Below are 17,401 nucleotides of genomic sequence, written 5' to 3' on the forward strand. Positions count from 1 at the left end.
GGTCCCTTTAGCTTACTACATTTTTACATATCTTTAGCCTGAAGGGTGGCGGGCGTATCCTAATTGGCATAGCAGGACTGCCGCACCTCTGGCAGTCGGTCCTGTTTACCGTTATGGTGTACGCCCACAATCGTAATGGGCCCTTAGTAGGGTCAAGGGCCTCATCTATCTGCACCTATTTCGTTTCCCAAGCAACCTTTCCCTATTCATTTACTCCTTTGCTTCTTGTTTTCTTAGCCACTACTTTTGGTGGTATAATCAACACATTTTGGGGACATGTATTTCTGGCCTCATGTGAGAGGGGACTTGATCTTTTGCTTCTACATGGGCCTTCCATGGTTTATTGCGTCATATCTGCCAATTTCCCAAACCACCGGTGATTCCATCTTTTCACCAGCATTGACCTTTTAAGATATATCTCAATGAATTTGAGGGAGTGTATCTGATTGATTGCCTATATGCTTGAATTGGATGTCAAATCCATATCACCCTGATATTAAAAATCTTATATCCAATCTCACCAACTACAATGTGGAAAATTCCTAATACCATGACAAATTGGGTTAAATAGAGCATCTAAATTGATTGAAGACTACTACTTCATGCACGTAATTAATTTCCATTTCTATGACCCATATTTATGGCATTTATGTGTTATGGATTGGGCCTATACAAGGGATCTTACCAACTACAAATCGGCAGAGAAACCAGGCTTAATATCCTTTATTATTTGGTTTGTTTCATTTTTGGATTACCCTGGAGGATACTCATTATGTCCAATCCTTTATCATCATTTCATTAATAACTAATAAAGCATGGAACCTCCCTGGCACACTCTGATGATAAACTGACTAAGTTCTGAATATAAAAAAATATATATCAACTGCAAAAATAATGACTCCAATACCTTAACATGTAAGTACAAAAATATTGAATAAAAAATATTGAGGTAAAAAATATAGATGGAAAAAATATCGACAGGAACAATATATGAAATAAAATCAAATATAGTAGGTATATTGAATATAAATATTATTTTTAACAAAATAAATTACATTTAATATACATTATAACAAATAAACTTATTTTAAAAAACATGAACGTACAAATGTATACGAATACATCTATTTACTTAAAATATTTTATTAACTATTATCCTGGTTTAATTTAATTTTAAAAATGTTAAATTATATAATAGTATATATATGTAATATATATATATATACATACATATATATATATATATATATATATATATATATATATATATATATATATATATATTACCTACTGGCGGTCGCCAGTAGGTATATATAGTTAGGATTTTTTCTCTATGGGTTTTTTGAAAATTCTATGTCTAATAACTTTGGCGTTTGTGGACGGAATTGGCTGAAATTTTCAGGAAAATGGCACATTTTGTTTCTGAGCAGCCCCTGAAAATTTTGGGGGGGTTCGTCAAGGGGGGGCCGAGAAAAAAGGGGGGTCCCAAAACGCGTTTTTCCCATGTTAATTTCCATAGGGCGGTTGGCCTCACTTTTAGCCCGAACGGCTGAATGGATTTGCACGAAACTTGGCAAAATTGTAGGGACTGGTAGCCCGATGTGCCTTTTGTAGGTCTCAATATATGTGCTCCAGTGGATTTTGAGAAATTAACGTTTAAAAAAAGATATATATCTGTAACAGCGGACCGGGCAGCGGCCCAGGACGCGTACTTGTCGCGCAACGGAGCTTTGTGAAGCGAAGCTGATTGGTTCTCCGGCGTCTGTCAACATTCCAAACAGTCCGTAGCGGCCGCCATCTTGTCTCTCGGTAGGATCGAGAGACAAGAGGAGGCCGAAGCGAAGGGGCAAATGACCATAAGGGGGCATAGTACATTGTCGCTCACCCCCTAGGTTTGATGTGGAGGTTTTAAAAGGGCCCCGCGGGGCAAAAAAAAATAAAAATAATAATAATCGAACAGCTGAATGGATTTGCACGAAAGTTGGCAAAATTGTAGGGACTGGTAGCCCGATGTGCCTTTGCTAGATCTCAATATATGTGCTCCAGTGGATTTTGAGAAATTAACGTTCAAAAAAAGATATATATCTGTAACAGCGCACCGCTTCGCGTACTTTTCGCGTTACGGAGCTTTGCGAAGCGAAGCTGATTGGCTCTCCGGCGTCTGTAAACATTCCAAACAGTCCGTAGCGGCCGCCATCTTGTCTCTCGGTAGGATCAAGAGACAAGAGGAGGCCAAAGCGAAGGGGCAAATGACCATAAGGGGGAATAGTAGATCGTCGGTGACCCCCTACGTTTGATGTGGAGGTTTTAAAAGGGCCCCGCGGGGCAAAAAAAATAATAATAATAATAACCGAACGGCTGAATGGATTTGCACGAAACTTGGCAAAATTGTAGGGACTGGTAGCCCGATGTGACTTTGCTAGGTCTCAATATATGTGCTCTAGTGGATTTTAAGAAATTAACGTTCAAAAAAAGATATATATCTGTAACAGCGCTCCGCTTCTCGTACTTTTCGCGTTACGGAGGTTTGCGAAGCTGATTGGTTTTTCGGCGTCTGTAAACATTCCAAACAGTCCGTAGCGGCCGCCATCTTGTCTCTCGGTAGGATCGAGAGACAAGAGGAGGCCAAAGCGAAGGGGCAAATGACCATAAGGGGGCATAGTAGATCCTCCCTGACCCCCTAGGTTTGATGTGGAGGCTTTGAAAGGGTCTCGCAGGGCAAAAAAAAAATATACAGTTTTTTTAGTTTTTTTGCGTGGAGTGCGCCCGGTTCGCGAACCGGGAAGCGGTCTGGGGAGCGTACTTTATTGAAAATTAGTGAAAAAAGTTAGAGTAAAATAATAATTGTGAGTGATCAGATGTAGGGTAGCTCTGAGAAGAGCTTTTGGGTTTATGGTACATTTAGGTACTTATAAGTAGGTACCAATGCACAGTCTTAAATTCAGAGTGAAAACTCTGTTGCCCTCATCTGAGAAGTGAACTCCATCTGCTCTGTAGATATCTTGCATGTAGTAACGCAAGTTATTGTTGTACAGGGAGCCCATTCCATGGTCTCTCATGTAAGCTGAAACAGATTTGTTTACATGCTTCCTCGATTTCTCAATTTGTGGACAAAATTGGTTCGACCACCTCCATTTCTGTCTTTGGCATATATTTGAATATACCAAGGCAGTCTGAGGAAAAAGTGCCATCAATTGCTCAAAGGTGTCCTTTAAAAGCATTTCCAGACCTACCCCAGTCAAAGTGCCCAAATCATTACCTCCACAGTGCACAATTAACAGGTCAGGTTTTGGCAAATGCATAAAGGTTTTCACGAATGGTATCAATTGGTGACATTTTAATCCTCTGTGGCCAAACCACTTAATTTCCACATCTTGTAAATTGAGGTTAGGTAAATTCCTGTTTTCAGCGTACCTTTGAGCCCAATAGATGTAGCTATGTCCAACAATCCAGACAGAAAACATGGCGAGAGAAGGTTCTCCTGCAGTCAGATGAAGTGTGGCAATGAAATGGCAGTTGAAAAAATGAGAGTGTAAAATGAAAAAAACTGAGGAGTTTCTGTGTTAATGAAGCAGTAAGAGTGATTGGTGGATTTTGATTGCTGAAAACAGAAAGTTAGTGTGCATGGATGAGTTCGTTGAAAGATGTATTTTGAGTGGCGAAGAAAAAATCATTAAATGAAAGAATGCTCTGGATATGCAGGTGCACTGAGAGTTCAGAGTTCAATTGCAACATTGTTGTGTGAGAGGTCTTGCAAGAGGTGGTTGCTATGCAGAAAAAGCAGAGAGGGGGCAGAGGGGGGAAGGGTTTTGCTTTGAAAAAAAGTGAGGGAAGAGTTTTGATTGGGTGACATGAGAGATCTGTGTGAGGAATTACAGCATTTCTGTGCTTTTGATAGCTGCAGACTCTGGAGTGCATACCTTTTGCTCTGCTGAAGACAAATTGGTGTGTTTCTGAGACTGTTTTGAAACTCAAAGTATTTGCTAAGGTGAGAAAAATTTCTTTAATTTAGATAGAAAATAGTGTGCTTTAAGGAGAAAATTATGAAGAAAGTTGTGTTTTTCAAATGTTGCTTTGTCTCAAGTGTTTTACAAATAGATTTTGTTTCTTTGAGAAATTGTAATTGGAGAAAATGTGAAGTATTAGTACTGACAGGGCTTTTATGTGCATAGGAGCTGTGGAGTGTTTTCAAATTATGACTTGTAAATCGTTTTTGAGAAAAAGCAATGGTTTTAATATTGATGAGAAGGACATAATGGTGTCTGCTTCTTTATAAGGTAATTGAGAGTCTCTGATGTTATTTTTCCCATTTCAATGTAAGAAGTTTGTCTGTGGAGCAAATTGCTTGTAAATATGCTCCCACCTGTGCATGGCAAATTTAGATTTTGAATGTTTCCGTTACATAGGCATGTTAAAGGTGACTGAAACATGCTGCAAAGGCAATCAAAAAATGCTTTTATGTGTCTTAAGGACATTTTAAGTCATTTCCCCATGTGCAGTGTTTTCAAATTATGAGTTGAAAATCGTTTTTGAGGTAAAGGAATGTTTTAAAAATTTATGTGCGCCATATGACCCCAAATTTTTTTTTCAGGGGTGCAGCAGGGTGTTCTTGAGACACCCCTGCACCGTCGGAAAAATTCGTAATTTGCGATGAGGTAATTGCTAATCGCAAATTGCACCTTCATTCCTATGGGCCTCCTGCTGCATGGAAATGAATGGGTAATCTTGCTGAAATGCAAAGTCGAATCTGTATTTAAAAGGGTCTGCACCTCTGTACGGGTGTTAGCTATGTGAAGCACGAAAGTTTCACGGGCCGAACTCAAGGCCACCTCTCTCTGAGACAAAAGAGCTCTTATTCTTGCCATGCCGTTGAAATGTGCTCCCAAGGTTGGTATTTGTGGCCAGATTGAAAACTCCCTATGTTCATGTGTGGGAGGAAATAGAACATTTCTGCAGCAAATAACCCGTTCATTTACTGTTACGATAAAATGAATACTTTTAATTAACCCAGAACAATCTTCATTATTGAGCATCAAATAACTACCATTTTCCAAGAACTTGAACGTGGGGATGATAGCAGGAACTGGCGTGCCTTGCAACACGCAAGCCATATTTGGTCGGTGTTTGTTGCATGAACCGTGTAACTGTATGTGCCTACACATTAGTGAATGATCTGGCGTCTCAGTGCATTCCTCTCCATTCAGATAAAGGTCTTGATCATCTTTGAAAATCTGTATGTGTATGGAAGCGACCAGACCTCATGAAGAAAACCACTACCTAAAGGTTAATAACGACCTATTGGTATATATTTCATACAATTTGAAAACTTATATAAAGCAAAAGGCAGCGTTATTAAACCGTGGATAAGGCACGTTGCCAAAGCAGTGAACCTTTTGGATTTATACTGGAAATGTTAAAGGAAGAATTACGGAGTAGGGCCTGTAAATCTTTAATGGACAACGAGTAAAATTACTCCAACCATCATATTCCTCTAACTCCGGGATAGTAGGGGTGTTTAATTTTTTTGAAGTAGCCAATCCAAAGCATTTGGTCTGGGAAATTGTTTCATTCACAAACAACATATGATTTGGGATGAGACATGCACGGTGGAAAGCCTCAGTGCCTTGTACCTGCCAGGTTCGTGAACCCCAAACTGATGTAGATCCTGGATATTTTTACACTGTGTTACGTTAGCATGGGCTCATTACTGGTTTAAACGCCATTTTTCCTTTTTTGTAACTTCTGCACACGATACTTAGTTGTTGCTTTAGCTTTCAGCCTACCTGCGTCAAGATCTATGCCTGCTTCAAGCAGGCGCAGGGTTTTGATGTAGCTTTGTCCTATCTGATTGTAAATGCGGCACACCGTGGGTGGCAGAGCAGCGGTGCACGTTAACTGGTGCATCCCTGGGGATGTGCTAGTTAATATAAATCTGCCCCTTTACATTTAATTATGTGCAGGGGACACAGAGTAGGTGAGGTTTATCCAAGGTTAAGAAGAGATGAGTCCTGTTCAGTGAAAAATTGGAGATAGGCTTCAGTATATTATATACTTAAGTAGTGTGTTAAGTTTTTGATGACTGTTATTAATTTACTGTTGGGTAATAGTGGTTAATAACATTTTTTATTATATTTTACCACAGATTCAACTGCAGATTATTTCAAGATTTTAGGATGCCTAGCAAAGAAAGAGTAAGAAAGGCTGCAAAACGTCAAAGACAGCAGGACCATGGAAGAATGCAGCAGTCCTCTAACAAAAAGATTTGTCAAGTCACCAAGAAAGCACCGGGTAAGAGTCGAAAAACAGTCATAAGAAATATGTGTAGTAAAAAAAATATTACTACAGAAAATGTTTCAGTCCAGAAAAGGAGACAGAATTCAAATGGTAAGGAAAGGCCAATGAGAAATGTTACTGCTAGAGTAAGAGATAACTCTATGCATGAAAGTAGAAGGAAACAAGAGTTTAGGGATATTCGTAAACGAATGTTCCGCAACAGGATAATTGGGAATTTGTTAAAAAATATTAAGAAAGGTCAGCAGAAAGTGGTTTTTTATAAGAGAAAAAAAATTGTTGAGAAAGTTATTGATCAGGCATTTGAAATTAAACGTAAGTTATTTATTTTGACAATCAATAGAATTCGGAAGCTAAACAAGGTAATTTATGATTTCAAAAGAAATAGTAGATGGAAGAGAATAGTTAATCGTAGTAATTTTTGTGAAGTTTTTTCTGGAGAATGGATGCATAGTTCAAGCTCTGAGGCATTTTTTAATGAGGAGAGTTATTTCCAGGATAATGATTTGGTGCATGCAGTTGACACCAGTGGTCGAGCTTATGAAGTGAAAGATGGTTGTCCAGTTGAAAAAGAAAAACTTGTGACAACAGAGATAGAAGAGGTGTTAGGTAATGAGGTTTTAGGGAGACGTCCTAAGGGTCCTGTGTACACCTGGAAGTGTAGTAGTATTTGCAGTGTACGACAGGATTCCATCAATTTGCTTTGTGATTTTATACGGTCATTTAGTAAGAACAGTTTGAAGCAGAAAATGAAGTTGTTGCAAGAATTAGATCCTTGCAGAGTGAGAGAAGTGATAGGTTTGCATGGTCATTCACTGGCTTGTCTTTCCAGGAGAGTATGCCAGAGTGTTTTTCATCATTTCAGGATGCTAGCAGTGCATCATAATAAAGTGAGGAAATTAGTTAGAATGTTGTATTATGCTAAGAGTCCAGCAATTATGCTTAAACAATTATGCGCTGCTCTTTTGCATGGTTCTGAAATAGATGTGAAGAATATATGTGAAGAAATTGAGTTTTGTTACTTTGGAAGTAAAGAGGAGAATGTTGAAATTGACCAAGAAGAAGAGAGTAATGTGGAAGATAGTGTACAGGTTTCCAGTACAGATAATTTCCAGAGGGAAATTGCGACGTTTGAGGTGAAATCAAGTGAGAGGCCAAATTTCACTTGTGTGTGTTGTCGACGCACTTATTATAAGAATCAGACTAAGTTAGTGGATTTATATGGAAAAAGTGAAAGGGAAAATAATAGTGAATGGAAGGATTTTACAACATACTTGATGGTAGAAAATTGTTTTGATTTGGGATTGGATCAACGTGTGTGTACTTATTGTTGTAACAAATTAAATCAAAACCAGATGCCTGCTAGAGCAGTTCATAATAATCTGGAATTGGTTGAGATTCCTTCTGAATTGAAGGATTTAAATACTTATGAATCTATTTTGATTCAAAGTATCCATCCCTTTCAGGCTATTGTAAGAATGGAGCCAAAGACAGGGAAATTGCCTCCATCAGATTTACAGAGAGGATTAAAGGGAAGAGTTGTTTATTTGCCTCTAGATTTGAAGAAAAACATTAACACAATTGGAGTAGAAAAAGTGGAAGAGGAACCTCTTGTTATCTTAGTTAATGGGGTTCCGACAAAGAATAAGAAAATATGGCAAGATTTAGTAGATGTTAGGAAAGTCAAAAGGGCAACATTGTATTTGAAAAAATATAATAAATACTATAAAAATGTATATGTTGCAGAAGAGGAAGTAAGTGAGGAAGAGGATAGCGATTTGTGTGCTGGTCAAATTGAGAAAGTAGAACCCTGTACTAGTGAAGAAATATATGAACATTATAGTGTTCATCCTTTGCATTCCAAGGAAGTCATGGGGAATGCTATTGAGTTGTTTCAAATGAAACAAGCGAAAGGGAGTCCCATTAGTGTTTGGGAGGAAAGTTTGGAAGCTCGGTGTTTCCCACAGCTTTTTCCAACAGGTCAGGGAGGAAGATATGATGAGCGACCTCATCAAATTCCTGCTTCTGAATACCGGACTTTGCGATTGTATGCAGGAGATCCTAGGTTTCGACAATGCATTCCTTATTTGTTTCATCTCCTGTTTGAAAGCGATCTGTCTGGACTGTCATATGCAGTGAACCACATCTTGAAAAGTGGTATACACATGCAAAACATCTCGGCAAGTGACTTTATGGATAAAGTCAATGTCCAAGACAGTATTTTGGATTCTCACCTGATTAATCTCATGGCGTGTCAGCGTGGTACTAATGAGTACTGGTACCGTCGTCATGGTGATTTAAAATGTATGCTGAGGAACTTAGGAACTCCCACATGGTTCCTCACTTTGAGCTGTGCTGAGTATGGCTGGGAAGACTTACTTGAATTTCTACGAGAGGCAAATGCTAACGTAGAAAACATCGAATTCAAGACACCCGGAGAACTGTGCTCTTTGGATCCAGTCAATGTATGTAGGTACTTCAATCTTAGATTTGAAGGTATGATGTCTTTCATCATGAATAAGAAGAATCCACCTCTTGGAGAGGTGTTGGATTTCTTCTGGAGGAAGGAGTACCAAGCAAGAGGTGCTCCTCATATACATATGTTGCTGTGGATCAAGGATGCACCTAAATTTGGAACGGATGCAGACGACTCAGTGATGAGTTTCATAGAACAGTATTCTACGTGTGCTGTTCCAAACGCAAAGGAGAAAAAAAGCCTAAGAGAAAAAGTTCTACGTTTCCAAAGCCATCGATGTGGAAAGTACTGTCGTCGTAAATTCCGGAACAAAGACAAGTTCTACACCAAATGTCGTTTCGGCTTTCCACGATCGGTGATTTCTAAAGGAAGAGTGAACAGTTTGATGTCTTCGCTGCGACATAATGTGATGAAGAAATCACCTAAAAACACATACAATTTGAAGAGGAACGAAGAGTCTAAGTACATCAACGACTACAACCCGGTGATTTTGTCCATGTGGAATGCTAACATGGATATACAGTTTGTGGCTGATAACTGTATGGCTGTGGCTCGGTATGTGACATCTTACATCACCAAAAAAGAGAAGACAGAATTGAAGGATATGTGGGAGGACATTTCCCATGAAAAGAGCCTCAGCAAGAAGTTGTACAGTTTCAGTCTGAAGATGTTGTCGCATCGAGAAATCGGAGCTTACGAATGTTCTGACCGGTTGTCTTCAGCAAGTCTCTATGCCAAGTCCAGGAGTATCGTTTGGGCGAGTGTTGGTCTTGCTGCAACGCGTAATCGAGTTCTGAAACCTGTGCGGGAAATTGAGTATTTGGCGGAAAAGGAGCCAAACAGTACCGACATTTTGAAGAGCAACATGTTGGATACATATTATCCAAATCGAAGCAGTCACCTCGAGAATGTTTGTCTGTATGAGGTTCTGCAAAATTACATATTCAAGAGGAACATCAAAGAAGATACTGAGAAAGGAGTGTATGCTGTAATAGGAAGTGAGGGATGTCTGGTCAAGCAAAGAAAATGCCACTTGATAAACCATCGAAAATTGAGTGGCGAATCTCCTGAAAAAAAGGAGTTTTTCTATTTAGCACTTTTGCAACTTTTTATGCCTTGGCGTGCAGAAGAGGAACTGCTTGGAGATTTCCTTTGTTACGAAGACTCATTCAATGCTGCCAAGGAGACCATAGAATGTCCTGCTTTTCCCAAATATGTAGAAATGTTGAATGTGGAAATTGAGCAGGAAGCAACGATTGCAGCCGAGATTGCCAGAGACAGTTCTCAGGACAGTCAGAGTTCTGCTTCATTGAGTCAGGATCCACTAGGAGGACCTCTTATCGAAAATGAAGCTGCCACTGCTATGAATGAAGTGGAAAGAGCCATGGCACATGCTCAGGAGGATGCGGTTAACTTAGAAGAGTTGGAAAGACAACTCAACGTTGAGCAGAGGAAAATATATGACGAACTTACCATGCAAATTGATCATGGATTAAGTCATGACAAGAAAGAGTGCTCATGTACGTCGTTGAAGCCTGTCCGACTGTACGTGAGTGGAGAAGCGGGAACTGGAAAAAGTTTCCTTATTAAAGCAATTTCATGTTATTTGCAGGAAAGGACAGAGTCATCGCTGTCTTGTGTTGTCACCGCTCCAACTGGACTGGCAGCACATAACATTAAAGGGATTACTTTACATCGTTTACTGATGCTGCCAGTGGAGCATGACAACAAATTAGAATATCACAAGCTATCTGAAGATGCTTGTTTTGAAGTTTCAAGAGTCTTGAGGAAAATGAAACTTCTTATCATTGACGAAGTAAGCATGGTTTCCAATGTCATGCTTGCCTTTGTGCATTTGAGAATGCAAGAAGTTCTCAAAACAGAGTATGATGTGTTATTTGGTGGCAAACACATCATTGTTTTCGGAGATCTTCTGCAGCTGACACCAGTGAAAGGGCAACCTGTGTTCAAAATGCTCACGCATGAAGATACCAGGAAGTGCTTAGGGAGTATTGGCAACGTCAATATATGGTTAAACTTCAATTATGCTGAACTGCATGAAAATATGCGTCAGGCAAAGGATGAGGTTTACAAGACTATTCTACAAGATGTTAGAATTGGAAAAGTGACCGAGCATGGGAAAGAAGCTTTACATGCACGATTACTGACAAATTTATATCCAGACGAAGATGTTGTGCCTGAGAATATTTTTCAGAAAGTTACTGAGAAAAAATCTGGAATATGTTTGATGCCAACTCTTGCAGAATGTGCCAAATTCAACAACAAAATGTTGCATTTAGAAAAGCAAGAGATTGTGAAATTGGAAGCTATTGACAGAGTAGAGCATATGGGATCAACAATTATTTTGTCTGAGAATCTGAAAACAAAATTGGATTCATTAGAGAAGAGTATATCTAAAACTGCGGGTTTTGAAAAGACTCTGAATGTGTGCTTGAACTGCCGTATAATTTTAAGAAGGAATTTACATGTTGAAAGAGGTCTGGTAAATGGATCAATGGGTAATGTTGTTGATTTTGTGAAATACAGAAATAGAGATGGAATTGAATTTTTAAAAATTAAATTTGATGGCATTGAGGAAGTACAGCTAATTGCTCGTTGTTCTGCTAGATTTTTGCTTGTAAAAGACTTATATGTTCGTCGTAAGCAGTTTCCTGTTTGCTTGGCATATGCGGTGACAATCCATAAATCGCAAGGTTTAAGTGTAGACTGTGCATTGGTGAATATTGGCAGTTCTGTGTTCAAGGAGGGTATGGCATATGTGGCATTGTCACGAGTTAGGACTTTATCGGGATTGTACTTGATTGAGTGTGATGTCACAAACATTTGTGCGGATCTAGATTGTGTTAAGGAATACAATAGGTTGAGAAGAGAGTATGCGCCACATTTGCCTCAGTATCCTTTGTTTGAGAAACGTGTGGTAGGCCGGAAACGAAGAAATGTGACCAATACTGGGGAGGTTGTAGCAAAAAGACGAAAAGTCGATGAACCTGAAATTATAAGCAGAAACAAAAAGGATTCTGTTGAAGATGTTGTTGGTTTTCAATTTGAAAACAGTTCTGGTGTCAACTGCTATGCTAATGTAGTGATTAATGTTTTGTTTTCTCTACAAAATGTAAAAGAAGAGATTGTGGTCAATTCTGATCAAAGATTTTGCAGTTTGTTAAATTCTGTGTTAGAGAAATGTAGCACTCATAGAACAAACATAGAAAGTGTGTCTGAAATTCGAAATCTGTTAGACAGATGTTCAGGCCAAACACAATTCTCTCAAAATAGTCAGCAAGATTGTCAGGAGTTTTTAATGTATATGCTTGATGTATTGTATGCTGAAGGTGTAGATGTAGATCATCTGTTTGGGCTTTCTTATCAATGGCAGCATGACTGCGAGAACTGTAGGGTATCAAGTAGTACTAGTGTAGACTCAGAAAGATTTATATATTTAACTTTGCCAGACAGTAAATCAGTCTCTTTTAATAAGCTAGTAAAAGCAGCTGATCACAATATGGAGTGTAGGCAATGTAAATCTGAAATGATGTCCACTTTATTTATACGAACATATGGCCAGTATGTCATTTTAATGTTCCAACGATGTAGGCCTGATGGAACAAAATTGACAACTTTAATTAAAAATTTTGTGGCTTCACAGTTGTCAATATCAGGAAGGACTTTTGTAACTGTAGCAATTATATATCATGATGGTTCTTCAATAACATCAGGACATTATACAGCTTATTTAAAGTGTAGAAATGGCTGGTCATTCTGCAATGATTCTGTTTTAATTTTCAAAAAAAAATTGCCATATGACCTTAAAAACTCTTACCTGGTGTTTTTAAAACCAAAATTTTAGGGAAAGAATCTCGGGATGTGCTCTGAGGAATTTCAAGAAGGTCTCATGGCTCCTACACTATTTGGCCTTGAAGATAAGTGTAGTACAGAGACATAACTTTTTACCATAACACTGGACGTTATTGAGAAATATGTGCACTTTGAATGAGTTCAGAAAAACTATTTCTTTTTATAAGCTAATTGAAGCAGCGAATCAAAACATGGAGTAGAGGGAATGTAAGTCTGCAATGCTGTCTACTGTTTTACATTGCTTTGTGATTAAAAGTGATGTAGAGAATTAAATAATTGTACTAGTCATAAAGGTAGTGTAAGTCTGCTTCATAGTAAGCAGTATCAGTGTGATAGGAAATGTAGAACATGATTGAGCAAGAAGGGGAAGATATTACTAGTCCAGGATTGTGTAAATGATCTTCAACATTTTAATTCTAAAAGTTGTGGAAATGCGAAAAGACGGGATTGGCTAACAAGAAATCCAAGAGTTATACATGGCTCTGACAAGATTTGGCCTTGTGGAATCTTGTGGTAGAGAGCAAGAAGTCATTTATTGTATGTAACATGTTTTTGAAAACGATGGAGGTTTTCTTTCAGAAAGTGGCGGGTTGAAAGTAATAACAGCACAACAGAGTGTAAGCTGTTCATAGGACATCCTTGGCCGTCATGGAAAGTAAGTTAACTTTAAGGAGTTCTGAATTCTGATTTCTAATGTTGTATGGGTTTTTTAAACACAATCATTTTGATTGTGTTTTTTTTTCCCCGCTGTTATATGATGAATACCTTCAAGTCACTGTTTTAGTGAAATTTGATACATTCTGAGAACAGCAAAAATAAACCATTTAACATGTATAATTAATTCTGTTCTGTTTGCATTTATGATGTACATGTAGAACTGTGTAGGAGGCATGGAGAAGGTGAGGCTTCTGTAAGTGTCAAAGTTGTTGCATACAGTGCTCATATTCTACGTAGTCTTTTATATTTCATTACTTTCACTGTTTCTGACTGATCTAAAAAAACACAGTAAGTATAAGGGAAGGAAACAGACAGTTATGTTAAAAGAAACACAGCTATAGGGAATAAACTAGGGATACTGTTACCCGCAATCCTCTGCTGATGATGTCACTGAGCATGTCATGAATGATGTAATATGTGACATCATCAGCAGTGGATTACGGGTAATAGTATCTCTAGTTTACTCCCTTATAGCTGTCTTTCTTTTAACATAAGTGTCTGTTTCCTTCCCTTATACTTACTGTTCTTTTTTTAAAAAAAAAATTTTGGGTTCGCTTCCGGTTCGCGTACCGGGGAGCGAACTGGGAAGCGAACTAAGAGAAATAGAGGTTGGCACAGTTGCAAATATTGTACCAATTTTTTAATAACGGGGAGGTAGTTCTGAAAAGAACTTTTTTTTAAATTGTTTTTGTTGTTTTATATTTTTTTTATTATTTTTCTGAACATTTTTTTACTTTTTTTGAATTTTTCTGAACAGTTTTATATTTTTTTTGTTTTTTTTTCGGAGGGGGCAACGAAAACGATTCATTGTAAAGGGCTCAACAGGAGCAAGAAAACAAAAAAAAAGAATTTATTGTTTGGGGAGTTTCGGACAAACATGAGCATGATTGTCAATAGCTCTGTTGATCAGAGTGATGCTACTTTCTGCGTAGCAAATGAATCCACTGCAATGTACGCAGACTTGTTTTACTTCACGAAATCTCGTTTGTATATTTGGCACCATCTCCCTGCCCTCTGGTCCCGTTACTTCCGGTACAACAGATCTTCTGGCCATAATAGGGAGATTATCTAGGTCGTCCTGTTCCTCTTCTTCCTCTTCTTGCTGAATTATAACTTTAGCAGGTGGTCCACTCTTCCTTGGATGTGGTGGAGGTGGTGGGGAAGCACCAGCTGAAGCTAGTAAAGAAGCCATTGCTCACTGGTAACAAAGGGTCTTTCTCTCACAATGATGAAAGTCAGAGTGAGGAAAGAAGGAGGGATTTTCACCATTTGGGAAAAAAAAATAGTTCTCAACCAATGAAAAGTGTTCATTTTAGATCATATGACCTAGTCTTACATCATTAGGAAACCGAAAGTGAAATGAACCAATGAAAAGTGTTATTACCAAGTCACATGACCTGCTGTGTGTATGTTACGCGCTTTGCAGGGCCTCCCGGTTTGCTTCCAGAAACCTGTGCTTTGCGACTCGGTAAGCGTATGAGTTCGCTAACGTAGCACGTCATATGACGTATCACGCGACAACGCGAAACGTCATGCGGACGGGAGGCGTCACGATGTTGTTTTCTAACGCGGCAGTTGCGGTAAAGAAACGTTTACCGGCTCGCGGTCTATTTCGCGGCATCAAGGTCAGCTAACGGGAAGCTTCCCGATTCACGAAGAAAAAAAAATATTTAAAAAAAAAGTTATTAATAAACATATAAAATATATTTTTGGATTTAAAGAAGAATACATTTTACAGCTACAGATATTAGCTGTTAAAAAACCAATGAAATTCACTGAAAAAACCATAGGTTATAGACCATATATAGTTAGGAATTAGCATTTACAAAACCTTGAAAATTCACTGAAAAAACCATAGGTTATAGACCATATATAGTTAGGAATTAGCATTTAAAAAACCTTATTTTACTCACACAAAACCATTGAAATTCCATATATAGTTAGTTGCACTAACTATATATCGCGCACCCGCAATCCACTGCTGATGATGTCACATATTACATCATTCATGACATGGTCAGTGACATCACTGATGACAACATCCAGTGATTATGTGTTTCTGTAAAGTTTAAATATGTTTTACATATTGAAGAATGAGTGGATGTATAAGTGTCTGAATGAAGGTTTTAGTAGGTGCGTGATTGACTGTATGAGTGAGTGATTAAATGCGTCGTACTGAATGCACGGGTTAGTGACTAAACTGTCTGAAAGTGTGCATCAGTATGTCTGTTGTTGTGCAAGCTGCTGCATGTGTTGATCAGTAGCTATATAAGTAGCTATATGGGTTATTGATTGGTTGCACAAGTATTTGTATGGGAGACTGAGTGTGTGTATGGCTGGCTGGGAGGTGTGTGACTCTGTGCAGATCAATGTGTACTTGTATCAGTGATTCTATAAGAGAGTAACTATGTGTTAGTATATGTTTCAAAAATGTAAGGTGTTCTGTGTTTAACTGTATAGATGAGAAAATGGAAGTGTGATTGATTCTTTTCAGGACTGACTAGGTGTGTGAGTAACTCCATGGATGAGTGGCAGAGTGTGAGTGTCTGTATAGGTGTATGAGTGCATATGATAGTGTTGTAAAGATGAGTGATTGTATGTATGAATGATTGTATGAGTGAATGTGTGTGTAGACATAGGAATCAGTGAGTGCGTATGTAGTAACTAGTATTGGTGTGTCAATGGTTTCAAAAATGATACTCTCTATTTAACACTGGGTGTAACGGAGGTTATATTACAGTGTGAGGAGATGCATTGTATTATCACATGAATGATATCATCAGTGATGTGATCATTGATGTCAAGTGAGATGTCATCAGTGATGTCATTTGAGATGTCATCAGTGATGTCATCAGTGATGTCACTGACCATGTCATGAATGATGTAATATGTGACATCATCAGCAGTGGATTGCGGGTGCGCGATATATAGTTAGTGCAACTAACTATATATGGAATTTCAATGGTTTTGTGTGAGTAAAATAAGGTTTTTTAAATGCTAATTCCTAACTATATATGGTCTATAACCTATGGTTTTTTCAGTGAATAAATATATATATATCCATCCAAAACAGGAACCCCTTTAAGTGAAAGCCACAAGGAATTGCATCGGCTCACTCTTTATTTGTTCGACAGCTTGCTGGCAGGCCCCTCGCCCAGAAAGCACTTCACAAAATTCAAGCGCCAAACGTGTTTCGGGAATGTAGAATCCCTTTGTCAGTGGCAAAAGTCAATCCAAGAAATGGCAGCATAGTTCATAGCGCACTTTAACTTCTTAATACCTGCCTCAGTGGGCGTGTCCAGTGCTATGGCCTTGTGGATCATGTAGTGCCAAAATAAATCCCAAGTGGGTGCGCACATTTCTTGAACATTAAAAACAAATGAAATCCTCAGTGGGTTGAAGCAGAGTCTGAGCGGGCGCATGCCCTGCTTTCCAGATGCCGATTAGAGAGTCAAGCAGGTCACTCCCTGTAAAGCACCAACTTGCATTCCTTCCAAAGTTCCGAAAATCAGGTGATCTTAGAACGGACCTGCTCGCAGCATTGGGCTTTCTCTCCCGACCGGGTAGGCCGTATAAATCCATCCAAAACAGGAACCCCTTTAAGTGAAAGCCACAAGGAATTGCATCGGCTCACTCTTTATTTGTTCGACAGCTTGCTGGCAAGCCACTCGCCCAGAAACACTTCACAAAATTCAAGCGCCAAACGCGTTTCGGGAATGTAGAATCCCTTTGTCAGTGGCAAAAGTCAATCCAAGAAATGGCAGCATAGTTCATAGCGCACTTTAACTTCTTAATACCTGCCTCAGTGGGCGTGTCCAGTGCTATGGCCTTGTGGATCATGTAGTGCCAAAATAAATCCCAAGTGGATGCGCACATTTCTTGAACATTAAAAACACCGGGTAGGCCGTATAAATCCATCCAAAACAGGAACCCCTTTAAGTGAAAGCCACAAGGAATTGCATCGGCTCACTCTTTATTTGTTCGACAGCTTGACGAAGGGATTCTACATTCCCGAAACGCGTTTGGCGCTTGAATTATGTGAAG

The sequence above is a fragment of the Lissotriton helveticus genome, chromosome 1_1 (assembly GCF_964261635.1).
Source record: "Lissotriton helveticus chromosome 1_1, aLisHel1.1, whole genome shotgun sequence".
Lineage (NCBI taxonomy): Eukaryota > Metazoa > Chordata > Amphibia > Caudata > Salamandridae > Lissotriton > Lissotriton helveticus.